Genomic DNA, 24,319 nt, shown 5'->3' on the forward strand with positions numbered 1-24,319 from the left:
CAGAGACACTGTAGTAACATCCATATACGTATATCGTATATGTGTATGTCATCACTGTCATACGTATTATTATATAACTTTTGATTCCATTTTCGACATGTATTATAAATTTTGATTATTTTTATTTTTCTATTATTATTTTGTAGATTTTGTATATTGTTTTAATATGTAAATAACTATTTTTGATTTATATATCGAAGAGTCCCGACTTAACACGGAATTTTCTAACAAGTCGGGACATAAAAAAACATATAATTGTGGCTATGTAAAATTGTGTATTTTGTGCGTTCAATAAAAAAAAATATAAAAAAATCTTTGATGGTGGATGAGAGATGATTCCATAGTCGAGCCTCATGGACACTATATGAGTAAGGGAAGAAAGAGGAATTGTGGATGGGTATTAAGAGAGTGCTTTAAGAATTGGAACGAAGAGATAAACTGATAAGCGTTAAAAATTTTCACGGAGGTGTATAGGGCCGTTAGGACTATGAAGTACATTGAACAGAAGTGAGAGGGAGTGATAGTCTCTCCGCTTTCTAATTTTGAGACATTTCAGTTGCCTACGATAATCAGAAATGTGGTCATATTTCCTAAGACATTTCTATTTCATTTATGAAAGAAATTTTCTCTAACGGCTCGTTTTGCTTTTTTCAAAAATAGTTATCATATTTGCATTTTTGTATACCGTACGTCCGAAGACGGCAGATAAAAATCTAGGCACTTTAAGGGTTTTTGGATAGTCCTAGCTCTTATAAAAGACAATTTATGGTTGGTTGGTATTCGCCAATGGTTGATATTTGTAGTGTGTAAACAAAGCTTCGTTCTAGTGCCATAGTCCAGGAAGAAAATACCGGAATATGTTTGTATAAAGAATAGTCAAACCGCGCATCCTCGTAAAAATTAATAATGCCTAGCATTTCATTAAATTATCATTTTTACCAGTAAATAATGCTATCGAAAAGTTATTATTTACACTATGCTGATGCTAATTATTTACGGCGACTGCAAACTTCGCAGCCACTCTGCGTCCGCCCACGGCGCCCACGGAACCCGATCACTCCTCGATGAGATAAAAATATTATCTAACACTCAAAATTAATAATAAATCCATTCCAATAAATATTTTTTCTTTTAGCTTCATAATAATCGTAGGAGGTCGGTTTCCTGTGTACCGCAAGCACATTATCCATTTCACGCCTCATTTCAGTCTAAGAATTGCTGAAAATACTTGAATTTTATTTTATTCGTAGCAATTTTTTGTCCGTAGCCGGATACGTAGACATTTTAAAAGATAAGCTGCTAATGTGTATTCGAGTAAAAATAAAAATATAATTATGTAAAAACTTATATTTAAATATAAGTTACAAATTAAAAATACTTGATACACTTCCACTTATTTATTTTATTAATCAGAGATTTCACCCTCTAATGGGCATCTTTAATGGGTTTTTATGTCTTCACAATGGAATTCCATCGATAATTGTCAACAAATAACTTAAATCGAATAAAAATATAAAATTCAATGTAAGGAAATGTTGTTCTCAATAACCCAGGTTTAAATTAGACTATTGGTATCGATTAATATCGATTTTAATTGATTTATATACACATTTCTTGATTGTATGTATTTAAAAAAAAACTTTTATTCATTTCAAATTACGTTCATTTGTTTACATATTCACTATTTATATTTTTTAGACTGTGGCCGTGTAAAGCCATTATTAATAATAATTACATACTAAATATTTTTCTCGGTTACGTTTAGAAACTTGCATAATATTTATAAATATATTTTATTTATAACATCGTTTATTTTATTGGTTGATTGGAAGAAATTTTCGTTTAGCAATAAGCCCGCCAGTGTAAAACATGTACATGTATGTACAAAAAGTTGAATGTTTAAGTTCAGGGTTTTTATTTGTAAGTTTTTCTACGATTTTATTGTGTTTTAATTTAGGGCAGGTTATAAAAATAACGGTTGGTGTTTCCCTCGGCATATTTATGATAGTCCAGAGAGGGAACATTATCTTAAATGTAAAAAAATAAACACAAAAATAAAATTGTAAAATAATAAAAAGAAACAAAACAAAAAAATAATGTATATATTATTTACTAATGTACTTGTAGGTATTTGAAATCTAATTAACTTTTTTGTTTCAGGTAACTATGCCACATTTTCTACTAAGAAGATTTTACGTAAGTAGTAATTACTAATTACTCGTATGTACCTCATTATATTTGTGAAGATCGTTCAAATGATGCTGGAACATTGATTCATTACCTTGAGTGTTCCGATGGTCAGCGTAAATCACTGTAAAATTGTCCGCTATTATTCTGCTAGGATTGCATGAGACGCGATCGTCTATCAAAAAGCGTCTTTCTTTATGAAAAGGACCCACCGGATGATACTCCCGCGTTTTTACCAATCAAAATGCGAGCTAAAGACAAAGGTTTTCATAATGGAACGCTGCAAGCTGCAATGGCGGACAATAGTGACGCGAAAAGAACAAAACACGCCCTAGACAAAGAAACTAAAGAGAAAAATGCATTTTTTTACTGTTTAGAATTGAGAGCATGTTCATTTACTAAAAAAACCCAAGTCTGCACACTTACTCGTAACATATGCGTATATGGCAATATCGTACCGTATCTTTAAGAATAGTGACACTGAAAAATTGATTTTAAAACATCTTCAAAAACAATGACACATAATAGTAAGAAAAGCAATATATAATTTCTAGAAGCAATTCTAAAAGAATTAAAAGTAAAATAAATAACTTTGTTTTTAACCACTACTTTTTTTTCCACCGACCGGTTTCAAAGCAAACAAGCTTCTTCGTCAAGGTTTACGTAACTAATGAATTAATTCCTATTTTATTTTTATCATGTTCACTAAATACTACACGTGGACCCAATAAATCAAGTCTTTTTTTCCTTACAAGGGTGGTAATTTGATATCAATATTTTCGAAGCTAGACAGGAGAGGACTAAAAGAAATAATAAAAATTTAGTGGTAAAAAACAAAGTTGTTGACATATTTATATGATTCTTGTTGTATTTGAAATATCTAGTCGATTTTTAATGTTTAAAGTACTTTTAGTGAGGAATAGCAACGAAAACACCAAACTCAAAATATAAACTATAGACTAATGCCGGTTGGTGCTGACTAATGTGTGCTGCCAAGTCGAAAACCATATAATCTTTTACAGAATATTTTATTTTCTCTTTCTTATGTTACACAAAAATATTATAACTATTATAACTGTCCATTATTTATTATAGGAGCAAAAATTCATAATCATTTTCTTGTATACCCACGAACAGGCCATGCCTTTGTGGGATTTTTGTTTACTATTTTTACTATTAATGTGTATTTAATTGCTATGTAATTATGCTTTATTTTTTGAATACTCTGTTTCACCTCTTATGTTTATTGTAAAAAAACAAAAAAATTAATGTCAGACAAAATTAAGTAAGTGATGTTACAATATTTATCCTCACAGTATTTCAATACCTGAGCACTTAACTCATTTTCGATTATGAAAAAAAAGGATTTTATACTTGTAAAATCAGTTACTAGGTTTTGCTAGACTTATACGCGCATATTTCGTCGGGATCGTAGAACAACGACGCATGTGATTTTCTTCAACTTTGCGTGAGAGCTGTTTAATATGACCCTTTATGTCACAATTTGACAAGTACAAAGGATACCATTTGCTACTTGGGTAAAATATGTTTTTTTTTAAACCTGGAAAAAAAAGCTTTTATATAACTTTTTCAATATCAAATATAAAAGAAAGTCAATGTCGTATTTTTCGCACATCTGTCGTTCTACAGTCCCGACGATTTGATGCCAATGAGAAATTGGATACAAAAATTATTTGTTTTTGCGCGCGGTAAAAATTACAGCATTGAATTGTACTGCAAAGTTTCTTAAAAATGTACGAAAAAATATTTTAATAAAAACGCACCACTTTGAACGATGTCACTGGTTCATATTAACCAATCAATGATATGAGAGCTGAGAAGGATATCCGGTTTGCTTACCGTAAACGAACCATCAAAAGAGCTGACCGAGAAAAACCTGTGACGTCACACGCGGAGTTATTTCAGAAATATAAAACTTTAAAAAAAATCATAGCGCTGATAATACAATACAGGTGTTTTTTAAACCCTGTTACATCCGAAACCACGATGATCAGTATGAGCAAGAAGGCATATTGGCACATTAAAATATTTTTTTAGAACGAATAAAATTTAAAAAAATAGAATATCAAAAAAAGCAAATTGTTGCTTACATCTGCAGGGGTAAACGAGAAGGGGGAAGAGGGGAGTCTGATACTGCGCCGCGCTCCCCTCACTTCTCCCCTGCAGAAGTAAGCAACCATTTGTTTTTTTTAAATATTTTATTTAAAAAAAAATTCTTTGTTCTAAATATTTTTTAAAATATGCTGATCATCGTGGTTTCGGATGTGACAGGGTTTAAAGAACATCCTGTATATATAAAAAAAAATATCTTAGTTTAATCGTTTTCGAAAAATTTTAGTTGTAGTTGCACCGGACAAAACGGGTTTTTTTCCCATTTAAAATATGTCCCATAATACATACATTCATAAGTGTTATTAAAAACAAGTTTTTCCTTAGTTTTCGAGCTCTGTATTTATGTGACAAATCACTTTTTGAATGTTTGCTCCCCCCCGTATACAATGCCACACCGTGCACAAGAGGTTGTTTCACCTTTGGTGTGGTATTTGGTTTCGTTAATCCACAGTTAAATATTAAATATGCAAAAAGAATCCTCAATTATTATTTTGTACAGTCGTGAGTCCCTTTTTTAGTATAGTAAATAACTGTTGGTAGTGCCCATCACAAAAGGTTCGCTGCTTAGGTCGCTGTAATATTTGGAACATTTCCGATTACGTGAAATATTTTCAATCGAGTCAATTTTGTTGGTTTTACATTTTTCACAAGAGTTTAACTTCAGTTGACTATTCTCTATTGAAGTCAATATGACATTTACTGCGTTTCCTGTTGTCTCCGTTTCCTGTTGATAACCAATAAACATGTGTTACGAGATAGTTAAAATTATCTAGGGCTTATAAACAGTTTCATTCCGAATTCGTCAACAGGTTATTTTGTGAATTTGTGTAAGAAGGTTTTTAATTTTTTTTTTTTTGGAGTGGAATTAATTCTTAAGTTTATTAATATTCGCGTAAAAAGAAGTCAACATTTGCCCTCGGAGCAAAATACGTAGTTTCGTATTAGTAAATGTCACAATATAATAAATTATCAAGTTGTACAAATTAATAATCTTTAAGAGTTTATCTTAAATAAAGTGTATTTATTTATTCTTAATAAAGCAAAACGTCGACAATATTTTGAGTATGTCCAAATGCTTGTAGACAGGGCTGGATTTCACTCCCTAGGGAGTTTTATTAAGATTAGAATTTATTGCAATTGAGAGGGAAGGAAGACTACTTTGAGAAAGAAATATGGAAGTCTAGGCAGGGTTTATGGCCTGTCATTGGCTGGTTTGAGTGGGCACATTACGCACTGTGTTACATTCATTATTCTGCATTTGTTTAAACATCCACATTTCCTCAAATCTTCCGACTCTGCTCCGATGATTAAACGCAGGCAGAATGGTGAATTTTACACAGTGTGTAGAGTGGCTACTTAAACCAACAAATGACAGGTCATAAGCTCCGTAAATGCCTGGACTTTCGTATTCCCTTCTAAAAATAAATTTTCCCCTCTGTTATAACTTTTAAAGCACAACGTATCTAGTCAGAAAGCGATCGGATATAATTGAGTTATTAGTAACTACATCGAGTGATTGTAAAACATAGTTGTTAAATCTCAATTTATAAAACCGGTTTGTCATATATTATTATGTCTTATGTTGGCCCTTAAAGTAACACACTCACGATTTTCTTTTTTTCTTCAATCTACTTATAATGCAATATCCTCCAAATGTAGGCGATTCTCAGCGAAGAGGCGGTTAGTAAGTTTGTTCTCAAAATTTATACGGTTTATCGTCTTACAATATTTCAAGGTGAGATTATATACGAGCATAGGTATTGTGTTTGTAACAATACGATACTTACCATCGTCTATCTCACATGACAACCGTACATTCACGGAGACTGGACCGCTGTGCACGTGCAAACCACGAGCCCACTGCGTGATATTGCTTGATCGGCCCATGTCACACCACGGCAAAAATACAATACGAGGGACCGATATTCATTGTTTTACAATTATTTATTTTATTTATTTTATTTTATTTATAAATCATATAACACAAAGTATTCGACGAATTGTTTTGTGAAACTGTGTTGTATCTAAAGATTTAAAAAATCAGGGTTTAAATACTGAACTTCACAAGGCTGTGGATTTTTCCGGGCTGTCTTACAGATACCATAGTAATCTATGGGAACATTAATATTCCTATTTTTTAAACATTTTTCTATAGTGGCATGCATGGAATCGGCCCCTATCTGCGTATGCCCCCTTTCCAAATATTTCTGCTCAATTGTTATTTTGAAGTGCATGGCCACATTGCGTAGAGCATTTAGACACCACACTGTTTCTATTTTGATATGTACAATTGCACAATATTGGGATTCGTTAACCATTGCAACGTCCTACGCAAACTGTGCGTATTGGAGCTAGATAAAAAAAGCCTTCTCGTATTAACCATTTTATGTTTGAAATATTTATACCTTCATTAACCCTTAATTATTTTTCTAACAATAATTCACAACAGTTCTGCCTAATGTCTACAATCTGTCTATGTTTTTTTTTTACCCACCCGTAATGTTGGGGTTTTTAAATTGGAATGAAATTTTATGTATCTTGAATTTTTTCAGGTTCTTAGTATTATTTATTATATATTTTTGCATTTTATTATATTTATTGCATTCATATTTATTATAAATGCAATATGAATGCCGATTAAATGCATTCAATCAATACATTAATTGAATACTTACTCGTTTAATCTTTGCCAATTAAAATATCCGAACTGTGGATCAGATAGTTCGAGGTTTTCCATTGATTTCTATTTTTAAAATGGATATTTACAACCAGTCGAAAAAAGGCCCAAAATTTAAATTATTGTGTAAATTGTAAGAAATCAAACGTGTTTAATGTAACGTATTCCGCGTTCTTAAACTTTGAGAATGAATTTTCGTTATCGAACTTATGCAGTAAATTTAAGCGTCTTTTACAGAGCCCTTTTTCTTTAGAAATAAATCTCACTTTATCTACAGTCCTACAGCGATTTGTTCCACCATTCTTAACAGATAATGTGTCTTTACGTTCTTCTCACTACATCTCGGCCTATTCTTCCCGAACAATAATGTTCTCGAAGATCTCTTTACTGAAAGACGATCTTTTTAATCTTTTGAAATCACATATTTGAATCTTTTTCAAGCCCATCGCTATGAAATCAGTTCTGATACTTCTTTTTTTGGAAGTGTTTCATCATTGTGTATTATAATATATTTCACGACCTGACCAAAGGAAATGACTGTAAAATTCTTTGGTATAAAGAATATACTTAATTTGATTTGGTAACCTTTAGCCTATGGGTACAACGTTTTCCCTTATATTCTTCATTTTTAAGATTATTTATAAACTAATATAATATACTTTCGCATTATTTACATAAGTGCTGGTAAATAAGATAAGTGTAAAATATAAACAGTATCTTTTATTCATAAATAAATTATATACATACACGCAAATATGTCATACTCTCCCTAGTCTTCTTTGATCATATCTGCTTCTTTTTTCTGCTATCATGAACATTGGAGCGTTTGTGTTCCCCGATGTTATTTGTGGCATTATGCTTCCATCAATTACTCTCAATCCTTATATTCTATAAACTCTCAATCTCGGGTCTACCACCGCATCAGGATCGCTCTCTGGTCCCATTTTACAAGTTCCCGCGGGATGATAAACGGTAAAAGTGAAATACCTGTTGTAAAAATCCCAGTAGGCGTCTGTGTCGTATCCGAACTGTACACATTCCTCAAATGGTTTATCCGCCAATTTGGCTCCGTACGATGTTAGAGCTTCTTGTTTGGATATTTGTATAGCCTCTCGAACACCGGCTATCAGGGTTTTCATATCATCTTCGTGAGCAAAGTAGTTCGGCTCTATGACTGGATGAGAGAAGGGGTTATTATCCAGTAGCTTCAGTCTCCCCTTTGATTTTGGCCGCAAAAGTATCGGGGCGGCTGTAAATGAGTTACCGCCCATCAAATCAGCAAAATCCTTGTCGTAAATATCGTCCCACATCCCCAGAGAATCTTTATACATCGGGTCAGATTTTATGGATCCTAAAATAAATATGATTTCTGGATCTGGCCAGTTATTTTTATCCATTGGATTTTTTAAATCTAGAAATGTGACTGCTTCTGATCCGCCAGGTATATCAACGATTCTCTTATGGTTGTTTAACCATGTAAAAATGTAGTTTGGGTTTTCAAGAAGAGTTTGCGTACTGCGGGGTATTTCGGGAGTATTGGTGGTAAATTTTAATGCTCCTGCTGTTATGTGATCCATCAAATTGTAACCTCTAATACTCTGGAGTCTTTGAGCGTTTTAATTCCCAAACTGATAAGGTGGTTCTTTGGACCGATTCTGTCAGCATTAACAATTGGGGAGACCCTATCACCCCAACCGACAGTATAACTTCTTTAGTCGCCATTATTTTGTAGAATTTGTTATATCTAACGAATTGTATCCCGCGAGCTTTATTCGACTCGTCGATCAGTATTTTGGAAACGTGGCTCATTTTGATGACATGGAGATTGGGCCTATTTCTTGCCGGGCCGTTCCGGCTTGCCTCGGTCTGTTGATATCATTTAGTTTATGTCCCGCCTGTTCCGAAGCCTTGACCCACGCTTTAGTTGATTCGGAAATGAATGCCGCATTTTCTATACTAACTTCGCCGCTTCTTCCGTGGTATTTAGATTTTCTGCACTTGGGTATTTTGTAGTTTTCTACTTTTTAAAGTAACGGTGGGCGCTGTCCCACACCCAGCCAGTGTTGTCTATGGCTTCTCAATTGTCGTAGTCTTTCCGTTTCCCCTGACGTAGATCATGTAATTGATAGTGCTTGTTCCTCCTACTACCTTGCCCCTCGGATATTTGCACTTCCTGTCTCCGAAGGCCAGGCACGAGTCTGGTTGAGGAGTGGTCTCGTACCTCCAGTTGGCGTCCGTGAACTGCACCATGTTAAGGGCCGTCCACGCTGCGGGCCTGAGGCGGTGGCGACTGCGGTAGCGGTCCACCTAGCGATTTGCGTGTCCAGCTGGTCAAGCGACAAACCTAAGGAGCCTATCTAGCGACAAGTAATTCAATACAGGGGTTGTAGATCATAGAAAAGTTTTCCTTATTATAATTCGACAGTCTGCTACTGCAATGGCGGAAGTTGAATAAACGGGATGGGTTGCTTTAAATTAACACAAATAGAGAATAAATGGCGAATTCTTTACTTTGTATGAGAAACGGAGACTGAACCCTGCAATTTTTTTTAGTATACAGTATCTAATTTAGTATCAGCATAGAATATATTTGAATTTTCCGTACGAAAACTTACCGTTTGTAACCACTTTTTTGTTCTCGCGGGGAGTTTGTTTATGTAACATAGGGCTCTTTAGCCCCCGCCTCTATGAGCAAGACATTCCAGTCTGCTTCTTCTGTTAGCCTATTAGCGAGGACGCAGCCGGCAATTCCTGCGCTGACGATAATGAAGTCATATTTATCCTAAATATCGTGCCTGTCCTCCGGATTGTCCATGAACTGCTTTGCCATTTGCCGTACGTATTTTTGCAGACCTTTCGATTCGTACAGAATATCTCCACGCGTCTTGAAAGAGTTGAGAACTAGGAGAAGTACAATGGAGATATTAACGGAAATCGACATCTTGGCTCTTCTCAGTCACTTTACTCTAAGTCACAATCTGGAAAAAATGAAGTAGAAGCATCACACTTAGTTTCGCTTTTATTTTACATTTCTTTGTTTTAAAATTACAGCTGATTAAATATTAAAAACTGATCAAACACATTATTATGTGCATAATCGAAGTACGTAAAAATTGTATCATGTTTGGTTTACATCACTACAAAAACGAGTTATTCTTGGTGTCTTGCTAATGAATTATGCAAACTTGCGCGTTATCGTGAAGTAATAATACTCGTATGTAATATGAAAAATAAACTTTTACTATCTGTTGAAAAAGTTCAATCCTTCCATATTAGATGGAGGTATTCAAAGAATCTCATCACTTTATCTATAATACACAGATATTAATTAAACTATGAAATATCTAGGTATATAAAAAAATGAGTAAAAAGTAAACAAAATTTGTAAAACGATGATTGTATGTAAATAAACCGACATAACGACTAAACTACTGTACTACAACAACAAACCATCAGCCCGTTTTCCCGTAGGGGTATGCTGAGAGGATATAACGGCATATCACTCTGTCTTTGCATACAGACCTCTACATTCATACATCTTCTTATGCACGCTCGCCGGTCTTGATATGTCTATCTTCAAGTATTTGTCGGATTTGATTGTGCCATGTCTTTCTAGACGGGTCTAGAAGCCCTCAATACTTTTATCTACGCATTGAAAGTGACAAAAATTTTGTTCCACTGAGCAATTTTTTCTTTGATAACGATTTATTTTATTTTTTAAGCGTTTTAGGTTGGCACTTTTCTTTAAAAAACCTATTAAAAATATGAGAGAGAAATAAGTTAATTTTGAAATCGAATTATATTCCGACTACTGTCAGATTATGAGAAACGAGCGGCTAGATGCAAAAATAATCTCGTTAGGTTCTGTCCTATAGTTAGAAAGTTTCCACTGTAAAAAATAAATTTAGTTATTATATTTTTTCCATCTGTTTTACTATCTTTATAAAAAAACGTATCGAGAGCCAGCTTTGTAATCGCTACGTACTACCTCAGTAGATAAATGCAGACGATCGTTAAGCATATCGTGTTGGCAATGGTTAAAAGTCATATAAAAATCATGTTCAAGCGAGCATTTTTTTGCTTGAATTGGGATTTATTGGAGTTTATAATCGCTTTGAAGTGAGAACTTTTTATTACAGAAGCCTATTTAAACTATAAATGAGAACTATTTTTAATGTTAATGACGTTAGGAACGCGGACTAATTTTTAGCGGTCATTCATTGGCTTATTTCGATCATATGATGTGGATATAGCAAGTAGGTAGAACATACCGAGGTAAGATACAGATAGTACAGAAATTATGTATACCGTCTCGATATATACAGAAGAAGAGAGTGTTCATAATCGAGGCACTGGGCCGCTATTACATATCGAGACAGTAAGTAAAATTTAGGTACGAAAATATGTACATTTCTATGAAAATTTAAAATATCTTCGTCGGTAACCAGTAATTAAACATGTTTAGAAAAATTGTAAACATATTCTATTTTTCGTATTTCATATAATATATTTCATATATATTTCATATTCATATCATTTTTTTGAATGGATTAAGTCCGTTAATAATAAATAAATAAACCTCTAGTTGTTATTACCGAATTATGTATTATTTTACAAACAATATTTTCAGTTTGTCCAAATTTTTGTAGACAAGGACTGGATTCAACTCCCTGGGGAGCTGATAACATTAACATATTACAACAGAGATGAAGAACATTTCAGAAAAGGTAATATAGAAGTCTAGGCATCTACAGGGCTTATGACCTGTCATTGGCTGGTTTAAGTGGCCACTTTACATACTGTGTAACATTCACCATTCTACCCATATTTTCAGTTTCAGTGCTGCAGTGCAGCGTTTATTTTATAATTAAAAAATACATATAATAATTTGTTACCCACTAAGTCTACGGACTTTTCGGTGGGACACATTTTTTTATGACAGGTTTATATTACATTTATTTTATTTATACGAGTATTTTACAGATTTATTTATAAACAGGCACTATAAAGTATCTCGAAGATATTTCTTCAGTTCTTTTTTTTCATTTGAAGATTTTTCATGTTAATGATGGTTTGTGGGAGATCATTGAACAATCTTGGAACAACGAACATTTGAACATCTATATTCCTTCAATTCTTTCATCTGTTGATGTTTGTGAAGTTAAAGAGCTGAAACCTTTATTTATGCGGGTGAGATTCGTGTGATTGAAGAATGGTGAAGATCAGAATGGTGAATGTTACACAGTGTGTAAAGTGGCCACTTAAACCAGCCAATGACAGGTCATAAGCCCTGTAGATGCCTAGACTTCTATATTAACTTTTCTGAAATGTTCTTCATCTCTGTTGTAATATGTTAATATTATTTTATATGTAGATTTTATGCTTTCCACATGATTAGTTCTCTCCCCCGTTTTATAAAAAATTCAGCTACATAAAAAAAACACTTAACAAAAAGCTCTCTTCTGTTGCCAGCTTTTGTGTTCAGCGACAATGTATTAATTTACGTTTGTTTTTACTTAGTCGCTCTTATTTAGTCTTCATTTTCCCCAATTTTCATTTTGCTGCATCCTTTGCGTTCGATGAACCGAATGCTCAAAGCACAGATCCTCATTTAAAAAATATTTTTTGTAAATACACTTTTGTTTGCTTTCTCTCAAACATGCATTGTTGTTGTTTTTTTATCATCATCATTTCTTCCACTATGCCTCAAGTTCGGTTACTGAAGTGTTTTGGTCACTGAAGCGTGAGATTGATTATAATAATCGATCAGAATAATACCTGCAGAGTCTTATGCATTATTATAGGAGGATAGTTGTAAAGTTTAAAAAAAAATTGAAATACCCCTGCCTCTGCCCATATTTTTATTTTTTTTATCTTTTTATTTTTTGTTTTTTTACAATAAACAACAACAACAACAAACCATCACGCCGTTTCCCCGTAAGGGTAGGCAGAGAGGATAGAACGCCACATCACTCTATCTTTGCATACAGATCTCGCTTCTTCTACATTCATACATCCTCTCATGCACGCGCGACGATTATTCCGACTTTTGACATGTCGGATTTGGTCATGCCATGTCTTTCTTGGTCTTCCTCTATTTCTGCATCTATTTATTATCATTATCTTTCTGCAATATTCCTTCAATTCTTTCATCTGTTGATGTTTGTGAAGTTAAAGAGCTGACACCTTTATTTATGCGTGTGAAATTTATCTAATTGAATTATTTCACCTACATACTAGGCTACATCTTTATTACCTTATCTAAAAGGTTCTTCATCTCCGTTGTTATATGTTAATATTAACAGCTCCCCAGGAAGTTGAATCCAGTCCTTGCCTACAAAAATTTGGACAAACTCAAATCAAAATATTGTCTAAGATTATTTTGCTAACTTCCCACTGCAATCGGGGCCTGAAATTTTAAATAACCTTCTGTCTTTTACAAATTTTTGAATTCGTATTTTATGTATATTTTTTTTTCTATAATTATTTGTCACCAATGTTCACATTTGTATTTTAAAGATTGATAATATATATGTTTGGATAATTTATATAGCGTTATTTTTGTGAAAATCACCTCAAGGGCGCTGTACAATAAATAAATATCAAAGCACGTCTTGCAGCTACAGAGCGCATGGACAGTAATAAATCCAGCCCCTATTTACATTTTTTTTATTTTTTTTTATTTAACAGTGTAGTTTAAAGCATAAGTTATATTTTAAAACTAAAAAAAAGCAAATTTATAATAATAGAAGTAAGATAACAACAAGTCTTGCAGCCACTGAGCGCATGGACGGTTGAAATTCTAGACCCCATTTATCAAATTTAGATATTTGATAGTTGATAACATTTACAAAATATGATAAATATAATATGATAGCTAACATCACAAAAAGTCTTGTAGCTTTGAAACGCACTGACAAGTGGAATTTCAACAATATAGGAATGATTTTAAAAAGTTAACAATAAAAATAATTTAAAAAAACACAATAATAACATCGAGCAAAGAACTAGTAAGTATGGCATATAATATGTAAACTGTTTTCCCTGTGTATGCACGTCCGGATATCCGGTTTCTACCCGGGAACATCCAACATCCTATCTTCTCTTCATCACCAACTAACATTGAATAGTATGCATCAGCCAATGGAATAATTAGGGTAAACAGTGGTAACTGGAGACGAGGTTAGGTATCCTGGGTTTAAAAAAATGTAACGACTACGCTAAAGCTAGGGTTTCCTAGGACAGCGGTGCCCGCATCTTAACGGCCGTAGTGAACGGTGATGCGGTGGACAGCCGTCGTCACATCGACTAAAGAGTGGTTTCCTAGGGAAACGGAGTTAAATGGTGTTGATAACACCGTTTTCCTAGGAAACCACACTCTAGTCACTGTTACGACGACTGTCCACCGCATCACCGTTCACTACAGCCGTTAAGATGCGGGCACCGCTCTCGTAGGAAACCCTAGCTTAAGGAAGTGCTTTTATCTATTTATTTTATTCAGGAATCAATACATTTTAACAGTGTAAAATAAATAAAATAGTAATCCAATGGATGCGTTTAATTTCCATAATAACGTGTTACGAATACTTATTCGACTCGAGGGGGGATAAGTCCGCCTAGTTGTGTTGTGGTTGGTACGTTCTTAAAGTCCTGGGTTTGTTTCCTGGCAGTATGAACGTGAAATATTTATTTTAATGTTTGTTAAAACTGCAATAACAAATTACAATAGAGATGGAGAACATTTTAGAGAAGAGAATATGAAAGTCTAGGCATTTACAGGGCTTATGACCTGTTATTGGCCGGTTTTCCCTTTAAATGCCTAGACTTTTATTTTATTATTATTTTATTTTTTTTAAATTTTATTTTTGAACCACAACAGGCCAGGAGGCCCAATTATAGTGGTGAATATCACATAACACCCAGGCTTGAGAAAAATCCCTTTTTTTTTTGCGTTCTCACCGGGAATCGAACCCGAACCACTACACCACGGAGGCCGCCCTCCCTTTATATTTATATTCCCCTCTCTAAAATGTTCTCCATCTCTTTTATATTTTGTCTTAATGACTCCCTAAGGGGTGAAATTCAGTCTTTTGTAAAACTGCAATATTTCAATGTTCTGGACTGGCGCCTGAAGCGCAAGACTGTTCACTTTACCTTATCAAATGATCGAAATACACTGCATTTGGTTTACCGATACAGTGCCCTGTGGATGCAAAAAGGGGAATGCTGATCATGATGAATACATATAGAATATATTTTGTGAAACAGTTGAATATCACGAAAACAACAATGAAAACACTGGATGTCGAACTTTAGATGCGTGGAAGTTCAAGACAAATAAATTTTTCTAAAATTATGATAATTTCAAGGTTGATAAGAAAGATATTTTAATATTTCGGCGTAAAAACCGTTAACATACCAACAAATATCATTAAGTTATCAAACATCACAAAATTATCGACTTCCATCGTGTTAGCAACGTTCAGCCGTCACCGAATTTGCAACAATTACCAAATTAACAACTTCCGCCAAGTAAGCAGCTATCACCAAATTAGCGACTATCACCGAGTTGGCAACTATGCCCGAATTAGTGTCTATCACCAAGTTAGTGAATATTACCAAGTTCTCTTCGTTTCCCCTAGTGTTGCCGGTACGAGCCTGATAAGGCTATCGACCTTGCGCCAAGCACCGTAACCATATCGCACAATGCATAATGCAGTTGCGATTAGAGTTGCATCAGACCATCACTCAAATGCCTCTTTTGTTTTGTCTTTACTTACATAATTTTCTAAAACAGCTTATTTTATGATTTTTTATTATTTATTAAGGAAAAATAACAGCTTTTATTTAAGAATACAAAATATAAAAAATAAATATATTGCGTTTTTCTACTGACATTTCTTGGTGGAACTGCATTTTAATTATAATAATAAAAATACTTTATAGTTTTATTCCACTTTTATTTATAATTATTTTATAAATTTTTCACCAGTGACCGGCATCGTCACGACGAAACCCGGTCACTGGTAAAAAATTTATAAAATAATTATAAATAAAAGTGGAGTAAAACTATAGAGTTAAAGTTTTTCACAAATATAATGAGAGAACATGTTACACAGTAAAGCGAAAAATAATATATTATATAAGACATGAGAAAAAAAAAACTCTTAAGAAGGTTAAGGGATGAGAAAATAGAGTGGAGGAGTGGAGGAGAGGGATTTTCAAAATATAGTTGACCAATTCAAAATTTTGATATTATAATAAAATAAACATAATTAAAGGAACATAAACTTATTACACACTGACAAATGTTTCATTTTACAGTGTTTCAAAAAGTTTTTTTTTGAAGTCACAAAATTTTGTATTAAAAATATCTAAATGGGGACAAAGTAAATTAAATTTGGAGCAGCTACGATAAATAAATGAGTTTTGAACATAATTTTTTTTGGGCAATAAATTATTAAAAAAATGAACTTGTCGTGTTGACTTTACGGGACAATTGATTGAAATACGCTCCAAGAGATATGGACTATGGATAAAATTGTTTAAAATTTTGAAGAGGAAAGACAGATCAGAAATTCTTCTACGTTTAGTAAGGGAAGTTAAACTATGAAAGGAAGAAGAGTCTTCATACGAGTCAAAATATGTAAGAGATTTACGATCCAGAAGTTTTAGGAATCTATTCTGTATTTTATCTAGTTGTGATATATAAATTGTATATCGAGGATTCCAAACAACAGATGCAAACTCAAGATGGCTGCGAACGTATGCATTAAATAAGATTTTGAGGGATGCAGTTGTTTTGAATGGTTGAGTGGTGCGTATAATAAAGCCCAGATTTCTGTAAGCCCTATTTATAGACGTCTGAATATGGGAATCAAATAAGAGTTTTTCATCCATAATCACAACTAAATCTGTGAGCTCGTTTTTCCGGACAAGACAATTACCGTCAATTTCATAATTGAAAATAATTTTATTTATATTTCTAGTGAAAATTTTATTTATATTGTAAATTTATCATGCTGTTAAGAATGTTTTAATGTTTATAAAGCTAGTCATTAGGTTAACAAATTACTGTTATTTGAGACGAAACAGAATAATTTATTCATGTTCAAAAAGCCTTGAGACTGAGATTATTTTTATTTATTGTGGATAACTTATATAGCGCCATTTTCGTAATAAAATACCTCAAGGGCGCTTTACATGGTGATTCTACTGTTAAGTTAATTTAATTGAAGCTTTAAATTTGTAATTTGATTAAAATAATTTATTTTGTTGTCACGTGCTACGGATTTATTCAAATGATTTAGAGAACAAGTGGGTTTTAAGTTTTTTCCGAAACATCACTTCACTTTCACAGCCTCGCACCTCTGCTGGGAGAGCATTCCATGTCATAGGGCCTGCGACCGCAAATGCGCGCTCACCAAATTTAGTGCGCTGTCTGCGTAGAGGTATAATAACTTTTCCTCTCGCCGTAGACGTAGCTGATCTAAGCGTGAGACGCCTGTCAGCTAGTTCATCTGGAATGCATAGTTCCCTTAGATATTCCGGAGCCGAGTTGTGCAGTGACTTATACATAAGCCAACAGAGTTTGTATTCGACCCTCTGTGGAAAACGTAGCCAGTGTAGTTCCCGAAGTAGTGGAGTGATATGACTGAACTTAGAGATTCCGAAAATAAGTCTCGCTGCGGCATTCAATACAGATTGTAGGCGAGTCATTTTGTTCATTGGTAGACCTGCATAGATACCATTACAATAATCGACTCTAGACACTACAAACGCATTTATTAATTGACGGGCAGCATCAACCGGCAAATTTTTGCGTATGCATTTAATTTGTCTCAGCTGGTAGAAGCATGAACTTATCGTTCTACTAATTTGAGCGTCAAGAGATAGGTCAGAATTGAGTAAAACTCCCAGTAGTTTAACGGTGGGTAAAACGGCACTCCCTACATTGGGTAGAGCCGTATCCTGGATCAAATTCTGTCGTCTGGCTGAAGCCACCCACAGTTGTTCAGTTTTTGATGGGTTTAATGTTAGTCTGTTTTCAGCCATCCAGTTTCCTATTTTCTTGATGCATCCATCAATTAAATTGACAAGCACACTTCTCTCGCCTGGTTTGCAATAAAAATAAATCTGCGTATCATCTGCATAGCAGTGCGACCACAATCCACATTCTTTGATAATGTTCTCTATATCTTTAGTGTAAAGGAGATAGAGAAGTGGTCCAAGTACTGACCCTTGAGGCACTCCTGTAGACACCCGAAAGTTGGTTGAGCTTTTACCCTGGAACACGACTGCATATTCTCTTTTATTAAGATATGAACTGAACCACATATGTGCCTGATCACGGATACCATAAGTTTTCTCCAGACGTTCAAGCAAAATATTATGGTCTACAGTATCAAATGCAGCACTCATGTCCAGAAGAGCCATCAACACCAGATTACCAGAGTCCACCGACGTTATAATGTCAGACAGTACTCTTATCACTCCCGTCTCCGTGGAATGAAAACGTCGGTATGCCGATTGCCTTACCGAAAATAAAGAATTCCGCTCGATATAGTTAACGAGCTTGTGAGAAACTATTTTTTCTAGTATTTTTGATACGATGGGAAGATTTGAAATAGGGCGAAAACTGGAAAGATCTTCCACATCTAGTTGGGAATTTTTTAAAAGTGGAGTTACATTTGCTTTTTTTATGGCTCTCGGAACAATGCTGCGCTCCATGGATGTATTAAATAAATCTGTTAAAAATGGAGCTAATACGTTAATGCATTTTTTCAAAAGCCATGTTGGCATCGGATCTAATATACATTGTTTGTTGGGTAATGCCGCAACAATTTTTTTAACCTCATTTATAGACGTTGGTTCAAATTTACTGAATTTTTGAAGGGCATTATCTAAAATTACAGGTTTTTTCGCTGAACTACACGCCAGTCTTATTTTTTCGACTTTATTTGTAAAAAAGTCGGCAAAATCAGTGGCAGTAGCGCTTGTGTTAGATGTCTCTGCTATACAGTCACCACGAACAGATTGAAGGCTTCGCCAGAGTTGTTTTGGAGACTTTTTCTGTTCAGTGATTTTTGTACACCAGAAACTAGATTTTATTTCTTTTATAAATGTCCTATAAGAGGCTTGCATATCTAACCATATTGATCGGTCCAAAGTTGACAGTGTGTTTCTGTATTTGCGTTCTAGACGTCTTAGCTCTTTCTTTTTGAGTCGACAATTTTCGTCAAACCATGCATCAGATTTCCTTTTTCGAATAGTTTTCGTAGTAAATGGTGCATATTTGTCTATCAGGTTAGATAGTACCTCATTGTACAACCCAACCAATTGATCGACGTCGTTTGAGCGACGGTCAATGTCCGGACCAATCAACGATGTCAGAAGTTCGGATTTAAAATGTTCTAAATTTAATTTTCTCCATGGCCTTGATGCGAGTGTTTTGTAAGTTGGTGTTGGTTTTTGGATATTAATTTTACAGTGCACTAATCTGTGGTCTGAAAGTCCGATGTCTGTTACAAAAACTGTGATTTTTTTATCACAATTCCGTCGTATTATAACATCAAGTGTACCTCCCGCATCATGTGTAGGGGTATTTACTTCTTGTGAACAATCGAAATCACTTAAAAGTGCATTAAAACGAACCGATTCTGAATCCGTCTTGCGGTCGAAACGAATGTTCAGATCTCCAGTTACGTATGTTACTTCTGTACGAGTGATGGCCCATTCAAGTAAAGATTTTATTTCCGAATAAAATTTCCGAGGTGGTGCTTTAGAACCTGGTCTATAAATTGTGATTAAGGTAAAATGGTTGCTGCCTGCGCTAACCCTACAGCCAATGCATTCAAAAGTTGTGTAGAGTGGTATTTTAATTTTTGTTAATTTAAGCTGATTTTTTGTTAGTACAATAATTCCACCGTGGTTCGTCCATGTTATATTATTTTTCTTATGAACGGTTTCAATGGATGGTTTCCGTGCCTCTTCAATAACATTAAAACCCTTACTACGAAGTAGATTAATGGTAACAGAATTATGGTCTTCATGCCAAGTTTCCGTTAATGCAAGAACGTCTAGATTATTATCGTTAATTATGTTGGGGATATCATCAATTTTATTTCTGATTGAACGTACATTCCATGTACCAAGTGAAAGAGGACAAGGTGTGTTTGCGTTTCTATTTATTTTTACGTGTTTAATTGTTTTTGGTTGATTTTTATCTTTATTTAAATATGTGACTTGTGACTTAGAAATCTGATTAATAAAAGTGTTATTTGTGTTATCAACTGTGTTTGTTTTATTTTTATTTTTTATTTTTCTTCCCCCACGACATCCTCTATATTTCTTAAATAGATTTGAAACTTGTCCTGAAGAAATTAAATTATATTTATATACTATATCGATAACATGCTGATCTAAGCGTTCTTTTACATTTTTAAACTGAAGCAATGAGTCTGTTGTGTAGGTAATGTAAGGTAATGAAGAGACTCCTTTGCACATGCCTTAACTTTAGAGAATCGACAAATTGTTAACAATTTTGTCGACATATCATAAATCAAGTAAGGGTATTTGTAACTTCCCTCAAGGGTACGGAGTTGCGGAGTGATGAACATGTGGCAGTTCTCTGTCCGCTATCCCCGTCCACGTGCTCGTCTTAGGTTCCGGTGGCTCACGAATCCGATGGTTTAGTACGCACAAAACTCAACTGAACTAACACTAGCGATAGAAAATTACTTTATAATTTAGTCAAAATACGCGGATGTACAAACAAAATAAACTATTTTATTCACTTAAACTGAGGTAATAATGCTAATAAATTATTTGATACAGAATACGGATTTTAGAAAGTCAGATTTCTTTAGAAAAAATATTGTTTTTTGAGGAGCGAGTAAAAACACGTCAGGCCGCTACAGAGCGCCAGAGACTACAAGATTAGCCAGCAAAAACCCTATGAATACGCTACCATACAGAGTTTCGAATACTGGACGTAAGCAAAATTAGCCGCCACGGGCCATCAAAATCTACCCGCACTAATTGAAAAACCCTTTAATATTTTCAGTAACTACAACAATTTTGTTTTAAATATTAGTTAGTTAATCTTAAAGATCTGAGATGTGTTCAAAGTTCTTTCATTGCTAACCTCTAAAAAATTGAATTGCGACAAGCCAACATTCAACTTTCCGCCTGCGCATTTTTGCGCTAACTGAAGTAAAGTAAAAGTAAAATTCACCCCGCTCGCGCTGCATCTAAAATATGGAACTGCGTAATTCTGTTGCTTCCAATAAGGCGGTCTCTCAGTACTGAATTTACAAAGTCCGCGCTCGCGCAAATTGAGATCTTACTAGCTATATGGAAGCAATTCTAACAAACCAATCCAGTTTTATTTCTCATATATTATGAGTGTTTTTTTTAGCAAATTTAGCACTTTAATTGGTTGATACGAAGGTATTTTAATATTGAAGTACGAAATATATCTATTTTATGCTAAAATTATGACATAAAATTGCTTTTTATAGTCCTTAAAATATAGCATGATTAGAATGACAGTTGTCAGAAAAACGAAAAACTGACGACATTACTTTGTAATAACGTCTAAGGAGTGATTTATATTGACACACGAAAAATCATTCGTATCTGACATGTTAATTTATTTTTTTAATGCTTGACATATAAATCAACATAATTATATAAAATCAACTTTAAAACTAAAAAAAAACAAAATAAACCTAATTATTAACGACGTTCTTACAAGGTTACATCATTTTGAAAAAACGTTAGAGATGGGACAAATTGATCAATGTAATTTGATCGAATAAAAAAATAATTCGTTTGATAATGTTCACTAAAAAAGTATAAATGTCTTATTTTTTGGTGAATAATTGTATTCAACACACTATAATAGGTTTGTTTTTGCGTTTTTATATCAATTTTCGGAAACAGAGTTTCATGTTTGCATGAAAAAACTGATAAAATTGATTTGATCGGTACATGATCAGTGATCAGTAATTTCCCATCACTATTGACATGAGTTTGACAGCTGTCATTTTCATCAAGCTAAATTTCAAGGACTATAGTTTATTTCAAAGCACTTAATTCAAATTACTGTGTTAGTAACAGGTGCATGTTTTATTTATGTATCTAGTACCAAGCGACTGCTTCCTTAATCAAAAACCTCACCGCACGCCCCTATTGTGAACATAAAACCTTTGAAACAGAAATTAGATATTTCCTTCGTCTCCAAACTTAAATAGCGATTTCTCAAAAGGATGTTTTTTGGGTTCGTGACTTTGGCTTGAACGGCGACGATATTATTGCATATAAAAAATCAAAAACATTACTGGATATTCTCAGATAAAAATCCCTCACAAGGAAATCAAGTGAAGATTAATCGGCATCGTGGTGGATCGGTAACTGCATTTTCCTGCCATTAAACAAATCGAAATAATATAAACTTTTCAATCGTAAACTACTTGACGGTACGGTGATCAGTTTTACGCAACAGTTGTACTATGTCCACGCCGACGCACAATATGGTTCAATAAGCTCCTTTGATTTTTCCGACCCACTTACGTCACGTTAGTCCATTTATAGCGGAGTGATTTAATAAATGGTCATGTCATGTATTGTGGCACAGTAGGCCTAAATGGTCGCTTTTGATCCTCCGGCGCGCGAGTGGGGGTATTATTAGATGTACTGTAATATAAAATATGCGGAGTTTAATTAGGCATTCTAAATCTAGAATATGACTGCTTACAAATACTTCTAATTAGTGATTACACTGATGACGTAAGTCCTAATAAAAATGACCAGAGTTTAATAAGTACTGCTGAATAATTTTCCAAAGTATGCGAAATCACGAAAAAGATAAACAAATTAAATCGCAGAAATCATAGCTGCCAAACTAATGCCACTAGTGATGGGAAATTACTGATCACTAATCATGAACCGATCAAATCGATTTCATCAGTTTTTTCATGCAAACATGAAGCTCTGTTTCCGAAAATTGATATAAAAACGCAAACACAATCCTTTTTCAATTATTATATATTTTAGCCAATTATTTACTAAAAAAAAGACATTAAATACTTTTATTCATGGACAACAACGAATGAACTATTTTTTATTAGATCGATTTACATTGATCAATTTGTCCCATCTCTTATATTTTTGCAAAATGACGTAACCTTGTAAGAACGTCGTTAATAATTAGATTTATTTTGTTTTTTTTTAGTTTTAAAGTTGATTTTATATAATTATGTTGATTTATATGTCAAGCATTGTATTAAATAAATAAATTAACATGTCAGATTCGAATGATTTTTCGTGTGTCAATATAAATCACTCCTTAGACGTTACTACAAAGTTATGTCGTCACTTTTTCTGACAACTGTCATACTAATCAAGCTTTATTTTAAAGACTATACACGTAAAAGCAAAACCGATGCGCAAAAAATATCTTCGGGATCGTAGAACAACGACGGATATACGATAAATGCGACATTGACTTTCTTTCATATTTGATCTTGGAAAAGTTAATTAGTCAGGTTCGAAAAAAATATGTATGTAACTAACCCAAGTATCAAGTGATATATTTTTGTACCTATCAAGTTGTGACATAAAGTTTTAAAATAAATAATTAAATCGCTCTCATTTAAAGTTCAAGAAAATCACATGTGTCGTTCTTCTACGATCATGACGATATGTACGGCAATAATAATTGTAAAACCCTTTTCTTAAGCGCTTTAATGCCTTCGAAAATATAAATATTTTTTAAAAAATATACGATTTAAAAGCCACTCTAGCTTCTTTATCAAGGTATAATAATCCAAAATCACTCGCAAACGAGTGGAGGCGTATAAAAAAAAAAAAAAAGGTATAATAAACTAATAAATCTTATCTTATTTTGAAATATATGGAGTAGACTAGTAGTCCACTTCTGTCTAGTTTTAAAGATCGTATCCATTTCAGTTCACACTTCCCATCTTCACAAGAACAACACGACAAAATTGCTCCATATGGTTCGATGTAATATTTAGTAATCACCGTTAAAATTAGATAACATTCATTAGTTAATTATACCTTGATAAAGTTAGCTTGTGTAGCTTTGAAACCGGTTGGTAGAAAAAAAGAGTTGTTTAATATTTATTTCATTTAAATGAATAACCACAAAGTTAGTGCTCCAAATACATTTTTTAAATGTAATTATTTATTTATTTGTGTTTTATTTTATTTTGATTTTATTTATTATAGTTCACAAACAATACATACAACATTTGTATAATAATAACAATTTGTTATGTTTAGATATTATGCATC

General features: G+C 33.6%; 1 protein-coding gene and 1 pseudogene across 5 annotated transcripts in view; one reads left to right on the plus strand and one right to left on the minus strand.

Annotated features, from left to right (window-relative positions):
- Nucleotides 1-24,319, plus strand: part of LOC148281986 (protein MTSS 1-like) — a 258,306-nt gene that overhangs the window by 108,583 nt on the left and 125,404 nt on the right. The window lies entirely within an intron of this gene.
- On the minus strand, nucleotides 7,767-9,938 carry LOC148281987 (glucose dehydrogenase [FAD, quinone]-like; annotated as a pseudogene).

This window comes from Micrasema longulum, unplaced genomic scaffold (genome assembly GCF_059751315.1).
Source record: "Micrasema longulum isolate JH-2025_06_02 unplaced genomic scaffold, ASM5975131v1 h1tg000387l, whole genome shotgun sequence".
NCBI lineage: Eukaryota > Metazoa > Arthropoda > Insecta > Trichoptera > Brachycentridae > Micrasema > Micrasema longulum.